Below are 23,449 nucleotides of genomic sequence, written 5' to 3' on the forward strand. Positions count from 1 at the left end.
CTTGCAATAGGTTTTGGGAATCCATCACGACTTGACCATGCATCAATGCCTATAGTGCCTTTTTTGCATCCTAGGTCTTGAGTATGAGTCTTTAGCATCGCAAGATTGTATCTACTTATTTCTAGCTAGTGATCCTCAATGTTTAGGTACCCATTTGAATTTGGACTCATTGAATTTTGTTGCACTCTCTGTCACGTGCTAGCGTTGAAGCTTGGTGGGTTGTGGGGGGTCCCTTCTTAGACTTGGTTGTAGATTTCTCTATCGGTGGCTTTGTGAGCTTTGGTGTGGCTGTGTTGCCCTTATTAAAAGCTGTCAATATGCGTACATTGTCGATGGCAAGGTGAATGCGTTGTGACTCTGTAACATGCCTGCTTATCGGCTATCAACACACGTTTTAGCAGTCCATCAAGAAGCAAATCTAAGCGTCACTGCCCGGCACTCCCATGGAATGTTCTGGGGTTTTTCGCCTAGGGTTTTCGAGTCCGCCTTGCAACAGAATGTTCGTGACCGAACCCACTAGTTTTGACTTGAAATATGGGTTCTTAGTTGTCAAGGTCTCCTAACGGCATTCTAGTGTCGGGTTTTGGACATCCTACTTCATGCAGAGATACCCAAACCGAAGTAGTTCCATATCGCACTTGGTTCAAAGAGAATGGAAAATGAGCGGGATGCACCGCTCAACCTCTCTACCCGTAGGGTATAGTCCCATTCTGGTCCCCTAAAATGGCATGAATCGGGCTCTAACTTAACAATACCTAAAGTCAACCTGGCAATAAATCCTTGTGAGAAGCCTCCCAGTTCTCTAGGACCACCCTGCCATAGGACAGACCCGTCGAGGATTCTGTCCACCTGCTTCCCTGAATAGCTTTAGTTTTCTAATTAGGTCCTACCACATTTGTGTGTGACATTTAAAACTAGCTTCATTAATTAAGCCTTTTAGGGAACATGCTTTGTTCCTGTAATTTACAGCACAGACACGAAAACAAAACAAGTAATCCTTTTGACAAACAAGTTCCTTAACTTATCTTTAAGTTAATCTTTGTCTCCTGCCCATACAGGAGAATTATGTATCCCTTCTATCCAACAGAAGTACCTGGTCCAAATCACAAGGCACCAAAATTTCTATCATTTATCTAGAATAGGATCTTCCAACACCTCCAGACGTTGGTCTCACGGTAGTCTACAACTCCATTCTAGACTCGGCAAGGGGTGTTTAGAGCTCCACTGACCCCAAGTGACCTAGGAGTGAGACACACTTTCCGTGGTTGACCTTTTTACCACTCAACCATCGACCTATGAATCGAACAGTGCCCTCTCAAGGTAATCCGTAGTGCAATCTTGGAGATGATCCACGCATGCAAAATACCCTTTTTTAATTAATCCATTTAAGAATCAAGCACAATCAAGGAAATCAACCCTAATATCATCTTCTAGGAAAACATCCCTTTATTCCCATGGCAACTCCAGCCAAGAGCCTCTTCTGGTCTGGTTCCCCCGTAGATGGAAGTACCTTTTCGAGATGTAAATATTGGCTATTTTGAAGTTCAAATTTTTTCAACATACCCATGCCGTGCATTTGCCATCAACACAAGCCTTGGAATATTTATCCAAATCACAATGCAACAATCAATTGATTGAAAGAGCAACATTTAGGGTGTTTTTCAATCAACCAACAAAACTAATTGTATTTTTTCCAAACAATACAAGAATAGACGCGATAATAATTCCATCACATATTTTCTCTCCCTTTTGGGATCAAAGAGCGATTCTACGCAAAATTTACTTAATACTTGCATGCACAATTTGTAATGACATGATTATGCCATTCATAACCCTTGACCGATTCCTCCACATAATTGATCTATCAACGAACAAGCCATATGCAACTAGGTGCAATTAACTTCCCTTGATACATGCACTTTGCAAGCTTGATCTTTTGAATATGTGAGATGAAATTTATCACTTTTGATGACCTATAGTCGAGCATCATAGTATGGAGCCTAGCATATCTCATAAGAGAATCAAAACAAGCATCTATCCATTTAGAAATACATTACTTATGATCGGAACCACAGTTGGATTGACAGTGATGCCTTTGCATGAAGCTTCGTTGCTCGTTGTAGGATTGCCATCTGCACGCAACATTCTTCACTTGGAGGCCATCTTCCGCAAATAAACTCAAGAGATTAAGAAGGCAGAATAGATTTGAGATGGGAGGGAGTAAGAGAAGATAGCTAAGTCGAGGATCGAGATAGAAGAAATTGGGCAGCCTCTCGGGGTAACCCTTCTCTCTCTCTCTCTCTCTCTCTCTCTCTCTCTCTCTCTCTCTCTCTCTCTCTCTCTCTCTCTCTCTCTCTCTCTCTCTCTCTCTCTCTCTCTCTCTCTCTCTCTCTCGGAGGGGTATCCTTCTCTCTACCTCTCGCTCGCAGCCTTTTGGGGCCTCCTTATGCTCCCTTGTGCCTCCCCATGCCTCATATTTATAACGAATTAGAGAGGAGGGGATAAGGCTGAGAACAAGAGTGGAGGGGCTCTTGGAAGACTCATTGATCTGATGCTCAGATCATAAATTTGATGGTTGCATTAGCCCCAAAAGGGGGATAAAACTTCAAGACACTTGGTTAGAAAGCTCTCAGTTCACTCCTTCTTTTCTCTATTCGAAGTGTTGTTTACTGCTTGTAGACTGTGATTGCGGTGCACGCGATTTCGCCAGTCACTTTTCTTTATTTTTCTTTTTATAAAATCCCCAAAATTAACTAAAACATCACTTGTCTTTTCTTTTAAATGACTTTAAGTTCTATCTTTTTAGGATAATATCTAAAATATACTAGTTTTTTTTGCCCAAAAATCTAATATTTTTGGACCATCCAAACTATACACATTAATACTAGTGATTAATATAGCTCATAAGTCTCGTTCACATTGTAACTTCCGTGAAGGGTGGCTACGATCCTTGTCAATCCGAGAAAAATATCGAATTTATGACTCTTGGTTTTTTAAATATTTTTAAATAAATAAAAATTATTAGCTATTAACGTTAGTTAGTTTTTACCTTAGTTAGTCTTTAGTTAGTAATATTACTAAGTTACTAACTGACTAACTAACTTTCGAATTAGCCAACTAACTTTTATTGCATGGAAATATTACAGACTCGTAATCAACATTGCAATATGTTTGCTTCTTAATTGCACATCCTAATAGTGATTCCTTACCAGCATCCTTTGTATTTGGCAATACATAAAAGACCATGGGTATGCTCTCAGAATCAATAGAGACTATGAGTTTACACTTTCCCAAAAGCACATATGATTGACCCCCAAATGGGTTGAGTTTAGCGTTCATGGGTTGTAGTTGTAGTTGACCAATTAGAGTCCAATGATCCTAACTTAAGATATTAAAGTCGGCTCCATCATCAATCAAGGCATCAAAGGTATGTGTCTATTGAGCAGTGATCATTATGCATAGGTAAGCATGTGCTACTACTTCCTCGTCGTCATCCTCAATCTCTGTGATTGTGGTAACTCGTACATTCATAGGGGACTCTAGCATCGAAGGCTCATGTGATGGATCCTTGGGGGGGTACTACTTCCTTATACGGCTATCATTGAAGGAGCCGATGCCCTCACTGTGTAGGGTCTAAAGCTCTACATTGCTAGTTCTCTACTGATGGTGTGGAATCTGAAAGGCCCTAATCCCCTTAACTTTATCTTCTATTTATGTCCTTTCATTGAGTATAACAACACTAGGTTGCCCGGGTGGAAGTCTCGCTACTTGACGTGCTTGTTAAACCAACTCTTACGTCGTGCCTTTTTGTAAATCAATGCATGGTGGCTAGAAGTCAAGCCTCTGATAGGTGTTCTAGCTCAACTAGGTGTTCTACCCATGTCTCTTTTCCATCCCATCTCTCTTGGATGGCCACTCTTAGGCTAGGGACAAAGATTTCTATTGGTATAATGGCTTCAGTTTCGTAGGTCAGCTTAAAGGGATCTACCCCCCAAAGCCATTTTATAGGCTATTTGATAGGCCCATAAAGCTGCCATTAGCTTGTTATCTGAGTCCTGAGAGAAGCAGAAACTACCTTGGTTAAGACATTCACTATGATCTTATTTGTGGATTCAGCCTAGCCGTTAGCTTAAGGGTAGTGGGGTGAAGATTTCCTATGGATGATCAGGAGGGTAGACAAGAGGTGGGCAATCACTTTGTTGATGAAGTGAGTGCCTTGATCGTGGACTAGTTTAATGGGACAGTCGAATCATGCGATTACTTGCAACTTGGTCGTGGTTCAAGCGTCTTTTTTCCTAGTGGCTTGTACTTTTTTCCACTTTGTGAGATAGTCTATAGCAACTATGATGTATTTGGCATGTAAATATTGTGTTGCAGGACTAATCGGTCCAATGAAGTCAATCCCCCATTTTTCAAATGGCTATCTTGTGATGATTGGGGTGAGCTCCATCTTATCCTTGCAAACAGGGACCTTGGCCTATTGGCACTCATCACAGTGCTTCACGAATCGTGCTGCATTACAAAAAAGTGTGGTCCACCACAGTTGAGACTAGAGCACCTTGCATGATGTCGTGTCTTCATTGTAGCGATTTTTCCATGTGCCTCTGCAAGTACACCATGCTTCTCATGTTCGCAGACACATTTTTGTAGTAAGCCATCTTGTCCTAACCTATAGAGCTGACGGGCTATCAACTAATAGGGTTGTATCTTCGGGATAAGTTGCCTAAGTCAAGCCGTCTTGATAAGTCGTTCGGGTAGTCCATGCTCTAGTACTTGGACTATGTCATCCACCTAGTATGGCATCAAGTTGGTTCTAAACAAGTCCTTTTTGCTATACAGATTGAAAAGATGCACATCTAGTAATTCATCTACTATACCCTGTCCCAACGATTTCTCCGGGGTGGGTATGCGAGACATGTGATCAACCATGTAGTGCTACTTCACTTTTTGTACAACCACCAACCACAGAGGGTTGAATTATAAAAATAGAAGTAAACATTGAGCAATATGTCCCATACTGCAAGGTTTATTCATAGGATAAAGCAAGGCTTGATGGTCAACAAAGAAGGTGAAAGGCGTAGCCAGAAGATAATGTCAAAATTTCTTTACGGCAAACACCACGATCAAACCCTTCCTCTCAATTGTGGAATAGTTCATTTTAGTATGCATGAGCTCTTTGCTAGCAAAACTCACATGATAATCTAAGTTGTTTTCTCCAGGGCTGACACAAAATAGCTCCCACGGCAAACTTTGAGGCATCAATCTGTATGTGAAAGGTGATGGTCCAATCTGGTGCTTGCAAAATGGATGCAATTGTCATAGCCTTTTTCAAATCTTCATATGCATGTTGGTATTCCTCAGTCCATTCAAATATTATCAGCAGTTTGTAGAGTGTTCTAGCAATTAATGCATAGTTCAACACGAATCATTGATAGTATCCCATATGTCCTAGGAAGCACTGAACTCCCTTGTAGTTGGTTGGCAATGGAAGGTTGACAATAACCTTGACTTTTGAGAAGTCGGTGTGGCAATGCCATTCTTGGACACCACATGCCCTAGGATGCATTTTTGTCTCTCCCAGAATTGGCACTTGAGGTGATACAATCTGCATCATTCAAAGATTGTGTGGAGTTTGTCTAGGTGTTCCCTCCAACTCGAGTGAACACATAGATCCTCAATGAACACTTCTAACTCTCGCCTAAGAATGTCCTTGAAGATGGCACACATGAGCCATTGGAATGTGGCTAGTGCATTTGTTAGCCCAGAAGGCATGACTATGTAGGCAAAGACACCACATTCGTTGATAGCGAATGTGATCTTGTGCCTATCATCATCGGGGTGGACTTGCACCTGATTATAACCCGAGAAGTCATCTAAGAAATTGTAGGCTTCTTTGCCAGCCACTCTCTTGAGAGCATATGCTCAGTGTACGGTAGTGGATAGTTGTCTTTCTTCATAGTAACATTGACTTTCCTATAATTAATGCACACTGATTTTTCCATTCTTCTTTAGGAAGATTACAATGGGAGAAACCCAGTCCGTGTGCTCAATTTCATATATGAATCCCACTCTTAACATCTTGTCTATCTCCTCCTTGACTACATGAGCATGCTTGGGATTCATAGGGTATGGTTGTTGCTTGACCAACATTGCATCTAGTGTCATGGGAATGTTTGAGTCACTACACTTGAATCTACTCCTTTCAGCTCACCAAGTGAATGCATCTATGTACTCTCGTAGCAACGCAATGAGATCTACTTCTTCCTGCTTGGTCACATCATCAGCTATGAAGATAGGTCGGGGCTTCTCCCCTTCCCCAACCAGGTTGACCTATTTGACCTTGGCATGCCCTTTTGTGGGTTTGTTCACTTGTCCTTGCCTCTTGGCCTTAAGAAGATCACTACTCTATCACTTTTCTTAAATTTCATGAATCGCTTGGGTTGATCTTGCATTTTTTTTTGCTCCTCAGTGTTTGACTCCCTAGATTTTCTCTTTCTTTCTTAGTCTGCGCCTTAGGTGGACTGGCAGGTCCCCCTTGGTGTGTTTGGTCTTAGGCAGTCGAGGTATTTCAGGGTCATTATTTGAGCTTACTTCTAACTCAGATTCAAACTCTCCATCTTCACTAGAAGAGGGAGTCTCTTCTAGTGGTCATAGCTCTGAAAGTGATTCCGTTCTAAGTAATGTTCAGGCACTTGGTGAGCCCTACCCGTTCATAGTCAATCGCTCCTATGTGCTCCAACCACATACACTCACACTCCATTCGCATGATTCCTCTCTCAATTCTAAAGGTACTCTCTTTCTACATCTTGGAATCTACTCATATTTGCTCAATCTCATATCCATTAGTGTCATACTCTGTCGTGTTAATCTCTTCTTTGCTCTCTTCTCAATGAAGAAAGAGCAGTCCTCGTACTTTTCATTTAAACTATCCTTGTCTGACTACTCATCATCTCCTAGGTTTCTACACTCCCCTTTCTTCTTATCTATGACATAGGCCTAATTGTACATTAGGTTCAAATCATGTACCTTGTTCCATTTCCACTTGTGTCATCCATGAGATCCTTGGGCCAGCTACAAGAGCTTCTAGCCATCATGTGCATAAAGGTACTGAGGGCTTATTATCCGTGGGCTTATCGATTGTCTTAGTAGGTGGCTCGTATTCCTCCTCATTGTCTAAGAATGGCAAATTGATTTATCAATCCACTACACAAGATTGTGTTTATGAGTCCAAGCTTCCATGGAATCTAATTCATTTGTGTGACATTTGGTCTTGATGTTTGTTACCTTATGAGCTCAATCTTCCTTTCAACCTCCATAGCCATGCTCTAGATCTAACATTTTAACATGGTATTAGAGCCTAGTCGGGCATGGCCTAAGCTCAAATAAACTCCTCTCTTTACTCTCTCAGTCTCTCTCAACCTCAGTTCAACTCAGTGGCAGCTCAAAACTTCATCTTCAACTTCCACCTTGTGGCAACCATAGCCAGAGCCTATATCTACCTTGCTTGGAGCTTTCATATCTCACTCTACAAGCCATATCTCATTAAGCTTCCTTTTGGAGAATTGTTCATGCTTCCAAATCTTCTTTGTGGCACTTCAATTGCTAACATTGGTGAAGTATATGCCATCATTGCTTAAAAATGTGGTAATTATCCAAATTGTGCCCTTCTTATTCGTACTGATGATTCCACCTGCATGTGCAACAATGCTGACGATTTGCATAGGCCAATGAAAGCCCATCACCTACGGCTTGTCCCAAATGGTTCATTGTGTGAGCCACACAGAGAGAAAAACCAGGCCCCTCTCGTCCTGCAAACCCTAAAACTCCATAGCCAACTTACTTGAAACTTCAACTTTCCTTCATTTTCTCTCTCTTGGCATCCACTAAGAATTGAAGTTTCCAGCAAGATTTCAATATCCAATAAGCAATCCTTGGAAAGCTTTTGAAGATTTGAAGCGTTCACTAAAGCACAAGCATCAAGCATAGTGAAATTTTATGCTACCATTGCTTGTGTTTTTCAACACACTACAAGTCAACTTGGTTACTCATCAACCTCAATCAAGTGACACAATTTTGAAGCTATTTTCAACAAGCATTTCCCATCAAATCAAAAAAAGGAGGGGAGAAATCCAAGCATCAAAGCATCAAAATCAAGTGTCAAAAAGCATAGTATCTACTGATACTTATCAAGTGTTATTTGACACTACATTCCTTGTGTCTCTTGACAAAATTAAACCTTCTGCTACTCAAATCTAAGTGTTTTGGTGTTGATTTGCTACTCCAGCATGGGCAAAGACTCTCTGACTATTTGGTTCAAAGGGGTCAGGTTCCACACCTGGAAAACTCTGAAGGGGAGCTACAACCTCTACCTCGAGACCTACGGACCGCTTATTGATCAAGTGTTTCAAGCTGAGCGGCCATGGCTACCTCTCACATAGCCGATGCACCATGCCTACCTTATGAGTGTAGTGAGCTTACCTTGATGCTCAAACGAGTACCCTCCTCTCTCTTGCACACCGGTAGCTCCACGATCCTTGTGGCAAGCTCAAGAAACCTCAATCCCTCTCCCATGAGCTCCATCCTCCATAGCCACACGTGAGACAAGGGAAGAGAAGAGAAGAGAAGAAGATGGAGAGAGGAGATGGAGAGCTTCTTCTCCATGATCCCTCACTCTCACACACTCACTCCCTCACCCTCTCACACTCCCTCACTCCCTTTCTCAAGCACAAGCAAGAAGGCAAGAAACAAGAGAAGAAGAAGAAGAAGATTTAGCCACACACAAGAATGAGCTTCTCATTCACTTTTGAACTTTATATACATGCCCTCCCTTCTTTGGGCGGTCATCCCCTTTTTTACATTGCCGGCCATTGGCCTAAGCCCATTTCTCATTTCCCACCATTCTAATTTATCCTATTCCCAACTAATGCATACAATTTGCACAGGAGTGAGCCTGGCACTCTTTTACAAGGATTCGGGAGTGCTTCCACATTTAATGGTGTGCTTTTTACTCCTTTGCTTTCTCGGGGCGACACTGAGACTTTCTGGGGGTCTTCCCCGAACATTTAAATTTTTCAGGGTCTGGTTACCAGTCATGGCCCCTTTTTCTTCTTTTATCCTACACCTTTTTTGCTATTTCCTTTTTTCCATTTTCCCGCTCCTCTACTCCATTTTCCCACTCCTCTGTGATGCGGTAAACACGGTAAACATTACCCCCGTCCTAGCCAAGTGCCAGTCCCATGGCACTGCGGTGGAAAGTAGTGGGATAGTTGGGTCTGCTGCTAAGTGGAATTGGTGGGTAGATGACATTGATTCAAAGGTGAGGGTGTGAATGAGAGGTGATGGAGTTTAATGACGATGACCAGGAGAGATTCCTATGTGCTTTAGGCTTCATGAAGATGCTCGGCATTTCTCACACAATTGTGGCTTCCATTCTGCGATAGGGGTTCCAGTTGGCTGGTGCAAAATATGTAACCAGTCATCCCTTGAGCATCAGAAACTCTTGATCAATAAGCAATCCCTTAGGAGGATGGTGTTGGAGGGATTTATCATGGAGAAGCCCCCCCGAACTCTGCCTTGACAAAGATATGCTTTGTCTTCACATTGAAGATCTGTGTCTTTGATTTGAAGATCTTTGTCTTTTATTTGAAGAGCTTTGTCTGTGATTTCAAGATCTTCAGTGCTTCATTGAAGATCTTCAACCTTGCATTGAAAATCTTCAGGATTGTGGAATCAATAAGTGATCCGTAGATCTTGAGGCGTTAGGCATGCATCTTTGGAAGATGAGGTTCCAAAATCTATGCCAATGGCAGATCTATTACTGAGTACTCATTTTTCTTGATTTGGTTCAGTCATGGTAGCCATCAGCAGGCAAATGGTTGGTGACATGAAGCATGTTGGTCCGTCCAATCCAATGTAGAAAAGCTCCTGAAACAGCAGCAATGGTATCATGTCCGACACATGGAAAAAGTTTTGGTCATTAAAGGATGCCGTGGATGATCTTCTTTAGACGAGTAGCTAGTTCTTGAAACACGAACATAACCTGCAAGAAAAGTTGTGCACTCCCTAAGGGGTGTGTCTGCCTCACTGTGTAGTGCATGGTGCCCGTGGTAGTGGAACTGGGAGATGGGTCTAACCTTGGGCAAGCCCTTGGTAATGTCCCACACTTGAGGACCCAGTTCTTGTGTCGTTGGAGGTGTGGTGTTAATCTTAGGGTGACATGTTTGAAAGTCCTGCCCTTGATGTGCCCTAAGTGTGAAGTGGGGAAGGGGCTAGGGAGAACCCTAGATGCAGTAACTGTGGTGCACAACAAGGCGAAGGGAAGTTGCAAGCTCATCATGTGAAGTCTTCTCTCTCTTATCTTTGCTTAGTAGTAGATTCATCCCTTGGCTTTGCTATTCTTTGCTGTTGTCTCTTCTTTCCAGTTCACCTTTTCTTTTATTGCCTTATGGCTTTTTTTTTTTGAAGAGGTTATACATAGATGCATGTGATACAAGGGCATGATGGGAGTTTAATCCTTGTCATCTGAATGGCGGGTAGGGGATGGTGGAGGGCGAGGGGCTTTGTTAAGGAATCTGTGGCTCAACATATAGCCCTTGACATTGAGGAAGGTCTTGAGAGTGGTGGTGGAAAGTAAAGGGTGGTTGCACTGTGTGAATTTACTATCGCTCATATCCTCAAGCAATGCAATACAAAAGGATGGCAAAAGAGTAGCGCGCATCATGAGGCGAGTCATGGTGCTGCTATCTATGGCATTAGGGTCGAAGTAAAGGGGTGGAAGGTGGCGTTCTTGAGGTGCAGGCTCTTGGTAGATTGGGACCCTAATTAGTCTAAGATAATTATAGGTTGTTATGAAGGCGGGGTCAGGACATGATGTGAACTCGCTAAGGAATCTATCTATGGAACTGTACAAATTAGGGAGGGTAAATACAAGGGCATCTTTATAGGAGGTGCTATTGGCGTTATAGATGATAGGAAAGTAAAACCTGCCATGGATGGACGGATTAAAATCCACGCCTACCCTTCGAGGATATGGCATGAATGTGGTGTCGTTTCTCTCAGAAGAAAGGGTGTTACAAAACGCAATCCAAGCATCAAGGTTGACATCAAAAATGCGTCTTCTCCAGGTGGATTGGCGATTGTAGCCCTCCACCGATCTAGGCACCTGGAAGACTTTATCATGCCAAAATTCGTGGTCCTCGATTCCCCAAGCAGTTGGGTTGGCCTCTCGCTCCACTAGCCACTTATCCTTGAGCCTTGCACCCATAGTGATTACATCATTTACAACTTCAATGGGCATTACTCTATTTAGTTTAGTGGGAAGCTTGAAGCTCAAGTCGAAGGGATTGCGGGCACATTCTTGCTGTTCCTAGATGATTAGCTTTGCATGGAATCCAGCGAGGAGGTCCTCAGGGCACGGTGGAAGAGGAGCAGGTTGCCTTGGGACAGGTCTAATATTCAGCTTCTTCCTTGCCTTCTCCACCATTTCTCTTCTACGCTTAGCCATGGTTGCTTTCCCCTCAGCGAATGTGTCAATGGGTTGCACTTCATCTTGTCGTGGAGGAGAGGGTGGTGGGACGTAGTCCTCCTCCTGAGGTCCTAGATCAAACTCTGGTCCACCCCCTTCTGCTTACACTTCTTCTTGCACCTTCTCTTCTGTGAAACCAAGCTCGTCAATTTCTTGCACCGTCAAGCCTACCTGTGTAAGGTATTTTCTTTGCTCCTCTAGGCTCTACGGCGGGCCTCCTAGTTGCAGTGGTACGTGTAGGCCTGCTGTTAGGGCTCTACGTGCAATGGCTAGCTTCTTCTGATCATTGGCCTCATTTTCTTCAGTTTTGGTGGAGTGAAGCAGTGTGTTGAGGAAAATGTGCTGCTGGACCATCATAGAGAGCTGGGCAGCCTCTACCTGATTTTCAGCCAACACTCTATCTCCTTTTGCTTTGGCCAATCGGCGTGCCAGGTCTCATATCCTCCTTTTGTTGTGGTCAGCCCGTTCCCTTCGCTCTCTTCTCCATATCTTCCAGGATCTCCCCCTGATGGAGGGTCATAGCCATGAGTCGTTGCTCTTGGTCTTCGAGCTCGCGGTGTAGGTGGGACTGCTCCTGGTCTTCATTGATGATCTGTGCACTGAGCTAACCCAGCTGTACCTGCATTCTTTGCACCTGCTCTTCTCTTAGCTTTTCTAGCTCTACAGTCTCATGTTTGATCTTCTCAAGCTGGTTTTGTGCCTCCTGGTTGACTGCAGTGAGCTGGTCGTTCTTGCGCCGGAAGTGAGCAGTGGTCTCCCTCTCTCTATTGAGGCGATCCATTAGGATTTTTCTTCTTCCCTTTCAGGCAGCATCATATTCCTTTAGGGTTTTTTCTTCTTCTGCCTCTCTATTGCTGGTTTCCTCCTTTAGCATAGCAATATCCTTTTGGTACTCTACTATCTATTTAGTTTTCTCCAGCTGAAGAGTGGCTCTTGATTATCGCTCTATTGCCAACTCTTCCATGGCAGTTCTCTTTCCTTCCTTGGCCTTTTCTAGCTGCAAGAGAAGCTCTTTAATGTACTCATCGTACTAGCCTGCTGGAGGTGGGGGATGGGACATGGTGGCGATGGTGGTAGTAGCTTCTGTTTTCTGTCTTTTAAGCTCTGGGCTTTGCTCCACATCAGCCGTGGCTGCCCTCTTCACTCCTGACTCTTGCTAACTCCCTTTCCACTAGGTAATGCAGACATGTGACCATATTGCTATCATCGGCCTTTGGCAAAGTTCTTGGGGCAGGGATGGTTATTATGGAAGCAGCAGGGCTAGTTGGCACAAAACTGGTAGGGACAGGCATGATGGCCTCCTTGCCCTTGCCCTATGCAAGACCGGCGGCGAGATGGGATCTGGCACATTCAAGCTCGTGTCTGGGTTCTCATCCTCCTGGGGCGGGGTTTTCTTTCTTTGTCATTGATGTTGTTCCACAGATAGGGGAGTTGCAAGTTCTATATCTTCTTGTTCCTTCTTCCTCCTCCTTAACCCTTCTTTTTCTCTCCTCTTCTGCCTTTCTAGACTCCTCTTCCACTCTCTGTGCATCCTCTTTTTCTTTCATGGCGGTGTGCTATTTCCCACCAGCACACTCCCCATACGCACCACAGAAGGGCGAGTCACCATACCTACCACTATACAAAGATATCATGCACTACTCCAGCTTGGGGGATGTCATGTTGGCTGGAGACTTCAATGCACGCAGAGCACAAAGGCAGACCCCCTTCTTCGAGAGCGAAGACCACATGTACAAGGAGATTGCACCGCAGGAGATAGGACTCAACCGGGCATCACAGGACACAGCTGAATGCACCGACTATGGCGAACACCTACTGGCATTAGGGGGGGCACACGGATTGGCCATCCTCAACGGTCTCGACAGATGGCTCGGGTCGGATGCCCTCACATGCTTCCCACACAAGCACGCGGCCAATTGCATCAGACGGGGGGCACATGGAGCACCCACACAGAAACTGGGAGCAAGCACAGTGGACTATATCCTCGGCCCTCTATCACTTATCCCCAGCCAAGTTGACTTCCTTGACTTTGGCGGGTCCTTCGATCGGTTCACTAGTTTGGCCCTACCTCTTCACACCTAGCAGAATCACTACTCTGTCACCCTTTTTAAATTTTGTAAACCATTTGGGTAGATCCTACGGTTTCTTTTGCCTCTCTGCTTCTAAGTCCTTCACTCGCGTCCTGGCCTCCTCCTTTAATCTCCTACGCCTTAGGTGGACTGGCAAGTCCCCTTTTGTACGTTTCACCTTAGAGGGTTGGGGTATCTCGGGATCACTCTCAGTGCTGACTTCCGACTCTGAGTTAAACTCGCATCCCTCCCTCGAGGAACGAGTTTCCCCAGGGGGTCGTAGTTCAGTAGGTGCATCCGTCTTGAGCATTGGGATCACCCATGGTCATGCTACTCCGGCTTGCTCGTAATCCACGGCTCCTATGTGTTCTAGACAGGATCTATCGCACTCCATCCGCATGACTCCTTTTTCACTCCAATTCATCATTTCCTTCCTGGGTCTTGAGTCTGCCTTGATTTGTTCTATCGTTCTCCCTCCTGTGTCATACTCTACTGTATCTATCTCTTCCTCACTTTCATCTCTTGTAGAGCGGCAGTCCTCATATTCCTCATCGTCAGAGTCTTGCTCTTCAAACCGTTCATCATCGCCTAAGCTTTCCTCTTCAGTCTCCTTGTCGTCAGTAACTAAAGCCCAATTGTATAACAAATTCAGATCGTGGACTTTGGTCCATTTCCATTCTGGCTTAGTCAAGAGATCACGTAGAGGCTTTAGGTTGGCAGCCAAGTTTCCCTTCAGTGTGTCTGTCAAATACTCTACGATTTCCTGAAGCTCTAGCTTATTGCTGGGGATATGGAATGAGACAGGTTTCCTTGGGTTGAGTGAGCTTCCTGCCATCATGCAGAGTGGCACAGTTGGCTCCTCTATTGGCATGGTTGCAGCATTAGCAGCCTGCCGATATAGTTCTTCCTCATCTGAGAATGGTAGGTCAATGGTTGCCAAGACGTGCATCCAATCCCGCTCATCCTCAGGGCAAGGAATATATTTAGTGAGTGATCCATAGGGTTTGGTCGTTTGAGTATCGCCTTTCAGCATGGCTGAGATGGCATTTAGGTCAACGGGGTCATTTTCCAAGTGTCCATCTCTACCCTTACTGCTTCAATTCTACTCCCTAGGAATATCAAACCATTCCCCCAATCTTCAATGGCTCGAGCGTTTCTCATCCAAGGTCGGCCTAGCAAGATGTCGTAGTCCACTCCCTTCATGACAATGAATTTCACGGAAAACTGCACACCTGCAATCTTTACTGGCTAGTTCTTTAAGACTTCGAATGGCCTTACCTTCATTCCATTTGCTAACGTGACATTGAACTTGGCAGTCTCTACAGGAGGGTTTCCCCATGCCTCTAAAACTGCATGGCTCAGTATGCTAACACCGGCGCCTGTGTCTACAATTCCTTTTCGCATCATATCTCCTAAGGCTAGAATAGGTAGGACTGCATGCATTTCAGTGCCTTCCTAGAAAGCATTGATGTGCAATGACTTAGGAGTTGAGTGTAGAGTTAGACTTGGGATTTGCGTAACTGCATCATGATCTTGCTGATCAGCACCTGTAAGTCCTGTGTGTCCCTCCACCAAATCTTTTAACTCCTGCCATAAAGAAGGATTCTGCCTAAGCAGTTCTTCTATGCTTAGAGTTACTGGGGTGGACAGCAAGGTTGCAAGGAGACTACTGGGCTCTTGTCTTCCCCTAAGGCTAGCACTCCTGGGCCATGCATTCTATCTGCCCTGGTAAGTCCCCCTTTGGCCTTGTGCTGAGTTGCCCCCTATGGCAAGGATACACTTTTAGTTTGTGGTTTTGTGGGTGACACTAGTGTGCTCACGCTGGAAAAATCGTCCATTGGATCTTCTAGTATGGGTTGAGCGTCCTTGAGGTGCTCCTGGGCATCCTTGACCCACTCCTTGACTTTGGCTATAGCTTCGAGTTGCCGTTTGGGATGGGGATATTCCCCTACCTTGGCACTCCCTAGCTCAGATGTCTTCTGGGCTGAGGTCTCTGCCTCTGCATCCGTGACTTTCTTTCCTGTCACTAACATCGTGGCTTCCTCGGTTTTAAGGGTTATCTTCGCGTCTGTTATATTTTTCCTTCTCCTTTGGCTTTTCTTTCCTATTGAGGCTGCGTCAAGGTTACTTGGTCCAGGCAAGGAGATACCTGCCTGCCTTGTTTGAGCTCGTGTCATAACCTATAGTGGGATAGGTGTGCCCTCACTATCAAAGGTTTCCACTCCAAACAGCCCCAGAGGTACTGACAGTACGTTGGCAAAGCTAGCTGATGGTTTCCGCCTAGGACAATCAGGAAATAGGTGAGTGATCCCACATTTTGTGCATCGGAGATCCGCTTTGTCCTTGTTAGCCTGTTCCTTCTCTAGGCAACGTGATGAAATGTGGCCTGGATGGCTGTAGGTCCAGCATGTGATCAGATCTTGGCTTGGCCCTCCAAAGCCTCTGCCTCTTTCTCTACCTAATGCCATCACCGGCACCGGTCGATAGTCCATCAGGACTGGGTTGCCCTCCTCATCATAGGATATGTACGGGTTGACATATGTCTCCTCTTCACTAGCCTCTTCCACATAGTGAACTGGAGCATCGCTCGGTGGGTGGGTTACAAAAGGCCCTGGTGGTCTTTGTATACCTATTGGGTTCATCTCCAGCCTAGGTACGGCAGGTCTTGAGTCATTTGGTGTAGGGAGTGCCAATTGTGCTCCCCTCCCAAAGAAATTGGGTGGTCTATTACCTAAGTATGGAGGATTGTACTGCTGTGTGTATGGGAATCTCCTCGGCATCCTGCAATGCAATGCATCATGCCCGAATCTACCACAATTTGAGCATGGCCTAGATCTAGGATCTTGGCATTCAGCTGGGAGGTGATTGCCGCCACAGTATATACATTGTACATGTGATCGTGCAGGCTTCCTTATCAATTCCTGCAGTTGTGCAATTTCCATTCTCATCTCTGCCATCTCCTGGCCTTGGTTCATACTCTTTTCCTTTTCCTGCACACTAGCGGTTGCTTTTTCTCTTGAAATAGTTGATCTCTCTGGATCCCTCTGATTTGCACTTTCTCGCGGCTGGTAGTCCTCATGCTTCGTTCCCTAAGCTGATCATCTACACGTATTGCCTCTTCGAAAACTCTAGCTAGCACGTCTCGTTACAAGGTAGAGTTACTGGCCAAGGCCTTGTAGAGCTCCTCACTCTGAATTCCTTTCATGAATACTGTAGACACTGCCCTCTCAGTAGGTCATTCATTGGGCAGGGATCCTTTTGAAGAGGCTACGCACATGAGTGACGTAGTCCCTGACGTCTTCCTTCTCCCTTTGGCTGATATTCATCAACTGGACGATGAGGGTGTCAGAATACCCTACCTCCAAGAATCTCTTGATGAAGAGGCCCTTAAGGTGAGCAAAGCTTGTACATTCTGCATCATCGAGGCTAGAATACCAGATTCTCCCCTTATCACCTAAGCACATGCCAAAATCTTGAGAGCGTTGTGCAAGGTCAGTAAGACCGTTTGCTTCGCATACTTGCTCAAACTGCTCCATGAAGCTGTATGGATCACTGCTAGGCTCATACTTCGCTAGTTGTTTTGCTACGATAGGGATTCTAGCATGCCCTTTAGCCCCTTGCGTGACTCCCAATCCCGAGAGTAATGCGGTGGCTAGGCTGTAGCACTCTGCTCAACGGACGTATTGTCCATGAGTCGCTTGGCTACAAGTTCGCTCAATGTCATGTCAACCTCTGCTGCCCGTTCCCTCTCTTCATTCGGTCCATATTTGGCTGCCCCAGCTAGGTCTAGCACCCTTCTAGCCTCGTACATATCTATGTCTTGCTGTAGCTTTCAAAAAACTAGCCCTTTGCTCGTGGTTGTAGGCAATTATGCCTTCTAGCGCTCTCCTAATTGCTCTTCTCTCTTCCTTCAAGGCTTGCTACCACTTCTTCTATAGGTCTGCCCTGGATCACGGTCCTAGTAAGTAAATTGTAGTCATGGGCTAGTTCATGTACTGAGACTGGGAATTCTCCTAGGTCTAGCCGGTCCTCTCCTCGATCGCCTCTTGATCCTGACATTGTTTCTGTCTCCAATTCCACAAGGCCATCGATCAGTTCGAGTAGTTCTGGCAGCGCCCGATCCTCTATGTTGTCATCTTCTGGATCCTCGCGTCCACTTAACATCCTCCTGGGTCCTAACCCTGTTTGTCTGCTAAGTCTTGGGGTTCACTCCTATTGGTGGGTTCCTTGAATGATTATGTTCGAGTGTATTCCTTGTTATTACAACCAATCCTCAAATTATGTACACTCAGTGTGGTGTCTGTGCGTTCGGTGCGAAATCAGGCTTTCTGCTCTTTCAATGGACAACCAATGTGGCCTACTGTGTGTGCGGGATTACGGCACTCAAGTGCAATGTCAATGCTACCTTCAGCTCTTGGCCACTGGGTATGAGGTCAACACACAGCTACCTGGTTAAAATCTAGGTCTCTACTGCGTCTCTCAGGTATGTGGGGTTTTGATGTCTTGTCTGTTGTTGCGGCTAGGCTGCGACAACACACTCTGCTAGGTTTCCTAGCCACATGGCCAAGTTTTCTATGATTTTCTCACATCTATAGGGTCGCACTAGTGTCGGTAACGCGAGTCTGGGCTTAAATTATTAAAATAATGTCAAAAATGCATTTGGCCAAAATTGGCCCGAATGGCAGGGTCCAAATCCCAGAATCGGCATCCGAACCGCCGAAGTTTGAATGTCTCGTTCAACCGAATGGCCGGGTTCGAGGGCTAAAGCCTGAATGGCCAAGTCTAAGGGCCGAAGGCCGAATGGCCGAGTTCGAGGGCCAAACTTGAGTTGGGCTGAATGGCCGGGTTCGGGTGGGCCGATTTGGTCGTTCGAACACTGAATGGCCGAATCCCGAATTCGGAGGGGCTGAACCGCCGAAGCCCAAATGATAAGGTCCGAATGGGTAGATGGCCCGAAGGCCCAACTCTGAAGCCCGAAGGCCTTTGTTCGGGCGGCCGAAGCCTGAAGCCCAAACGGCACGTGGCCGAATGCCAGAAGGCCGAACGCCGAACCCTAGGTTCGGGGCAGCCAACTGCCCAATTCTGGGGTTCGGACATCCGAACGCATCGGGGTCGGCACACTTCCGATAATGAAAATGGTGACGAATCTAGTGTTATGTTGATGATTAGCTATTCTAGGCTGTTAAATACACACAAGGGCATGCCGAGGAAGAGATTTGTATACGTGTAGCACCCCGAAAGTGTGATCGAAGGGCATCCGCTCCTCTCTTATGCCTGTAGCTCTCTCACTCTCTCTTGCTCTCTCTCAACTAAGCCAGAATGCAAATGAGTTCTTCTCCCCTTACCCCAGCCTTACATAGCATTGCCCAACCACTCTCTAACCTCAGAGCCTTTCCCCGTTGCGATTTTTCCCTTAAAAAATACGATTTTTGCCTTATTTTTCCTATTGCAACCAGATTTACAATAGCAAAAACCCTACCATTTCAGTTTCAAATCTTAATCCTATCCTACCTAATGCTAACAAAAAATCGCAAAACCAAGCATGGGTTCTATTTACCTACTCAAGCACTCATCAAAAAACTCAAAATACTTACTTGTTCCAATGATTAAACCTCCTAAATCTCCTATCTATCTCAAGCACCGTTTCAGGCAAAGGCCCTACTCCTATGCTCGATTTGATGCGCGCGGCGCTCAAGGCTCGATTCCGTCAGTCCCAGCAACAGAACCAAAATGAAGGGGAGCTACAAGCTCTACCCCGAGACCTACGGACCACTTATTGATCAAGCGTTTCAAGCCGAGTGGCCATGGCTACCTCTCACATAGCCGATGCGCCATGCCTACCTTACAAGTGTAGTGAGCTTACCTTGATGCTCAATCGAGTACCCTCCTCTCTCTTGCACACCGGTAGCTCCATGATCCTTGTGGCAAGCTCAAGCAACCTCAATCCCTCTCCCATGAGCTCCATCCTCCATAGCCACACGCGAGACAAGGGAAGAGAAGAGAAGAGAAGAAGATGGAGAGAGGAGATGGAGAGCTTTTTCTCCACGATCCCTCACTCACACACACACTCCCTCACCCTCTCACACTCCCTCACTCCCTTTCTCAAGCACAAGCAAGAAGGCAAGAAACAAGAGAAGAAGAAGAAGAAGCTTTAGCCACACACAAGAATGAGCTTCTCATTTGCTTTTGAACTTTATATACATGCCCTCCCTTCTTTGGGCGGTCATCCCCTTTTTTACATGGCCGGCCATTGGCCTAAGCCCATTTCTCATTTCCCACCATTCTAATTTATCCTATTCCCAACTAATGCATACAATTTGCATAGGAGCGAGCCTGGCACTCTTTTACAAGGATTCGGGAGCGCTTCCACATTTAATGGTGCGCTTTTTACTCTTTTGCTTTCTCGGGGTGACACTAAGACTTTCTGGGGGTCATGCTCGAACATTTAAATTTTTCAGGGTCAGGTTACTGGTCAAGGCGCCTTTTCCTTCTTTTATACTGCGCCTTTTTTGCTATTTCCTTTTTTCCATTTTCCCGCTCCTCTATTCCATTTTCCCGCTCCTCTGTGTTGCGGTAAACACGGTAAACAAACCCGCATCAACCTCATTATGATGAAGAAGGGTCTTTGGGCCATTACCAATGGCAAGGAGAAGAAGCCTCAAGATGTGGACCTTGCAATTACTTGGCAAAAGAATGATGACAAAGCACAAGCTATCATTAAGCTAGAATTGGATGATAGCTACATCCACTATGTGGATACCTGTGAAACCTCTAATGATACATGGAAGAGATTAGATACTTTGTTTGGTGCACAATCAAAGTCATCTAAGTATGGACTACTAATTGAATTTTTTAAGCTAGATATGAAATCAAACACATCTCTTGAAACTCACTTAAACTACATGGAAAGTCTTTTAACTCGGCTTGTAAGAATTGATCTCAAGATGGATGAAGATATTTGTATTGGTGTGTTGTTAAAAAGCCTACCTCCTGACTATAAGAATGTATCAACTACATTGATCAACATGCCTAGTCCTAAACTGGTTGACATTAAGGCCTCTCTGCTAGAAGAAGAAAAGAAGGTAAAATCCAAAGAAGAACCAAGCACCTTTAAAGAAAAATATATGTTATATGTAGGTACCAGGTACAAGGGCAAGAAATATCAACTAATATGTGACTCCTGCAAAAGGATTGGATACACAGAAAGATTATGTCATGCCAGGGAGAGGTCCCAAAAGGCCTATCTAGTTGCTCTTAAAGAAGAAGAAGACCATGGAGCAAAAGAAGAAGAAGAAGAAGAAGAAGAAGACCACCAAGAGAAGGACAAACCTCATTAGTCCTATTTTGATAGACTTTTTTAGCCTTGTATTGCCTAGCACTAATGCTTCTAACATAAGCTTGTAAACTCCTCATGTAGCCTTGTACTAGAGCCTTTGTACACTTTGTGAGGCCCTTGTTATAGCCTCTGGATGTCCACCATGTCTTTGGTACCCACAATTATCCTTTTTGCAACAACCTCTGGTGTTTACCAAGTTTGTAGTGTGCCCACATTTTTTAGGTGGTTCCTCCACCAAAGCCTCTACACAATTTGTACTTCTCTAGTTGTGATTAAGGAGGGGTGTTGAGATATTGGCAATCACACTCAGCTTAGCCTCTTTGTATGGAGCAATGTCAGCTCAAGATGCAGAATCCCATATGCACAGTGGTGGAAAGTGCAGCCTAGTCTATTCCTATAAAGCATTGTACTTGCTCTCATTTTAAATACAATGTCATAGTACTTTTGTACTTTCAACAAAGTATCATTGTCATTCCACTTACTCTTCCTCTTTTAACCTCCATAGCCATACTCTAGATCCGACATTTTAACAATGAACTTGAAGCAAGGCTGTCAATGACCTCGAAAGAGGGGAGTCCTATCTCCTCCCATGCCAGGAATGGTATACTCACCAAATGCACTCCTTAGGACAGTTCCCTACCCCTACCCTTAGATGCAAACAATGCTGCAATACAGTGCACCAAATCCACAGTGGACTGCAGAGACGATAGTGCCTCAAATGATGGTTCCACCACAATAGCAGTGGCCTCAGACAATTCCCCCAATGGCGACTCAAGAATAGTGGAATACTACCAACTGGAATTAACAACCCCCAATCTCAATAGGAGCTATGAATCAAAACCTAAATAGAGGACCCTCTAGATCAACCCAACCAGTGTATGCAATGATCACAAAAGCTTCCCAAAAAACCCTACCGTAAGTACTCCAGGAGGTGAAAATTTGAAGGACTACTTGTTCAATTTAGTTGTTCGCAAGTATCAAGAAGGAACTTATGGATGTGATTACAAAATAGCTACAGACACTAAAGGTGAATATCGCCAATATATCCACTCCTGCAAAGGTAGAAGAGATGTGATGCATTCTAATACATGGTGTGGAAAGTGCCATCAAGCAGGACATTTAGCCACCACTGAATGTACCTAAAAACCAACCATTCATGGAGCCTTCTATTCGTACTGTTTGAGGAAGAAAAATATAGAGGATATCTACTCTCTGAAGGAGATGCACAATAGAAGAAAGAAAGATGAAGAAGTAAGATTCAACCCAGGACATTGGACCGAAGCCTAGGGAGTTCAATCTTAATTTCAGTCCAAGGAGGTTTCCCTCTCAAAGTTACAGAGGACGATAGTCTCTGGTAGTGGCCAAAGATCAGAGGTGGAGTGTTACAGATATAGAGAAAAGGGTCATATCTCACCGAACTATCCAAACCCTAAAAGGTCTATGAACTACAAGCCCTTATCCAGTAGATGCAAAGGAGAAGGCCACACTGCAAAAGACTGTCCAAGTCCAGCTCTCCTGTGAAAGCTACCTCTAAGACTCAAAAGAAAACCCAAGACCTGCTTCCAATTTGGTGGAATTGGAAGTTACTGCAATAATCCGTGCAAAGAAAAGAGAACCCACTATTCCAAAAGATAACGTTTCCTCTACCAAGATGGTGAAGTTCAACCTGTCAAGATTGTGAGAGAGAAGGAAGGAGTCTCACTTGTAGCTTTCTTGCTTGCATAATGGGGGAATACACACAAAGGTGGAGGCTGAAAACAGTTTTCCTCTTCTTAGTTGTGTAAGCCAAAAAGAACTCAAGTACAAAGAAATAGAAGAACCCTATATATGGGTCTCAAACCAAACTCAACTAACTAAGGTGGCATACTAACTAAGCCACGAACTAGAGTAGATAAGGATAGCTATCATGTAGCTATTATTCATGGGCGGTGTACTAACCGCGTCTACAACTGACAAGTCGGTGACATAAATACACAACGGTCACCCTAGCATATCACGAGTGGAGCTCGATATCTCAACACAACCTTTCCAGGGAGAAACAAAATAGTGCAACATAGAACAATGTAGTATAGGGCACTATAGAGCTATAGAGAGCTACAAAGACAATTGCAAAGACAAGACCAGAGGTCCATGAGATAGAGGATATCGAAGTATCTCCTCAAGGAGAAGAAGCACAGAGGCTGCCGCTCCAAGAAGAAAAAGGGAAGATAAAAGTGGGTGTGGCCCTATTCCCTAACCAATTGGAGAAGCCTATGGATCCTATCAAATAATATGACTTGGTCAAAGACCTAGACACTTTTAAACCAAACCTAAAATTTTTATATTTGATGATGTTTTCTCCTAGCTATCGAAATAAATTCAAAACTATACTGACAAGAAGATGAGGCTTACTTATTACTCCTTCTGTAGTACCAAGAAATTCCAATAGATCCTCAGAGCCCATGAAGGAAGTGGATGTAGCTAATGCCTTCTTGGATCCTACAACTCTAGAGATTGGTGTATAGATTGAAGGATGCTTTA

This window comes from Lygodium microphyllum, chromosome 3, assembly GCF_053477565.2.
Source record: "Lygodium microphyllum isolate KBCC chromosome 3, Lygodium_microphyllum_v1.1.10, whole genome shotgun sequence".
NCBI lineage: Eukaryota > Viridiplantae > Streptophyta > Polypodiopsida > Schizaeales > Lygodiaceae > Lygodium > Lygodium microphyllum.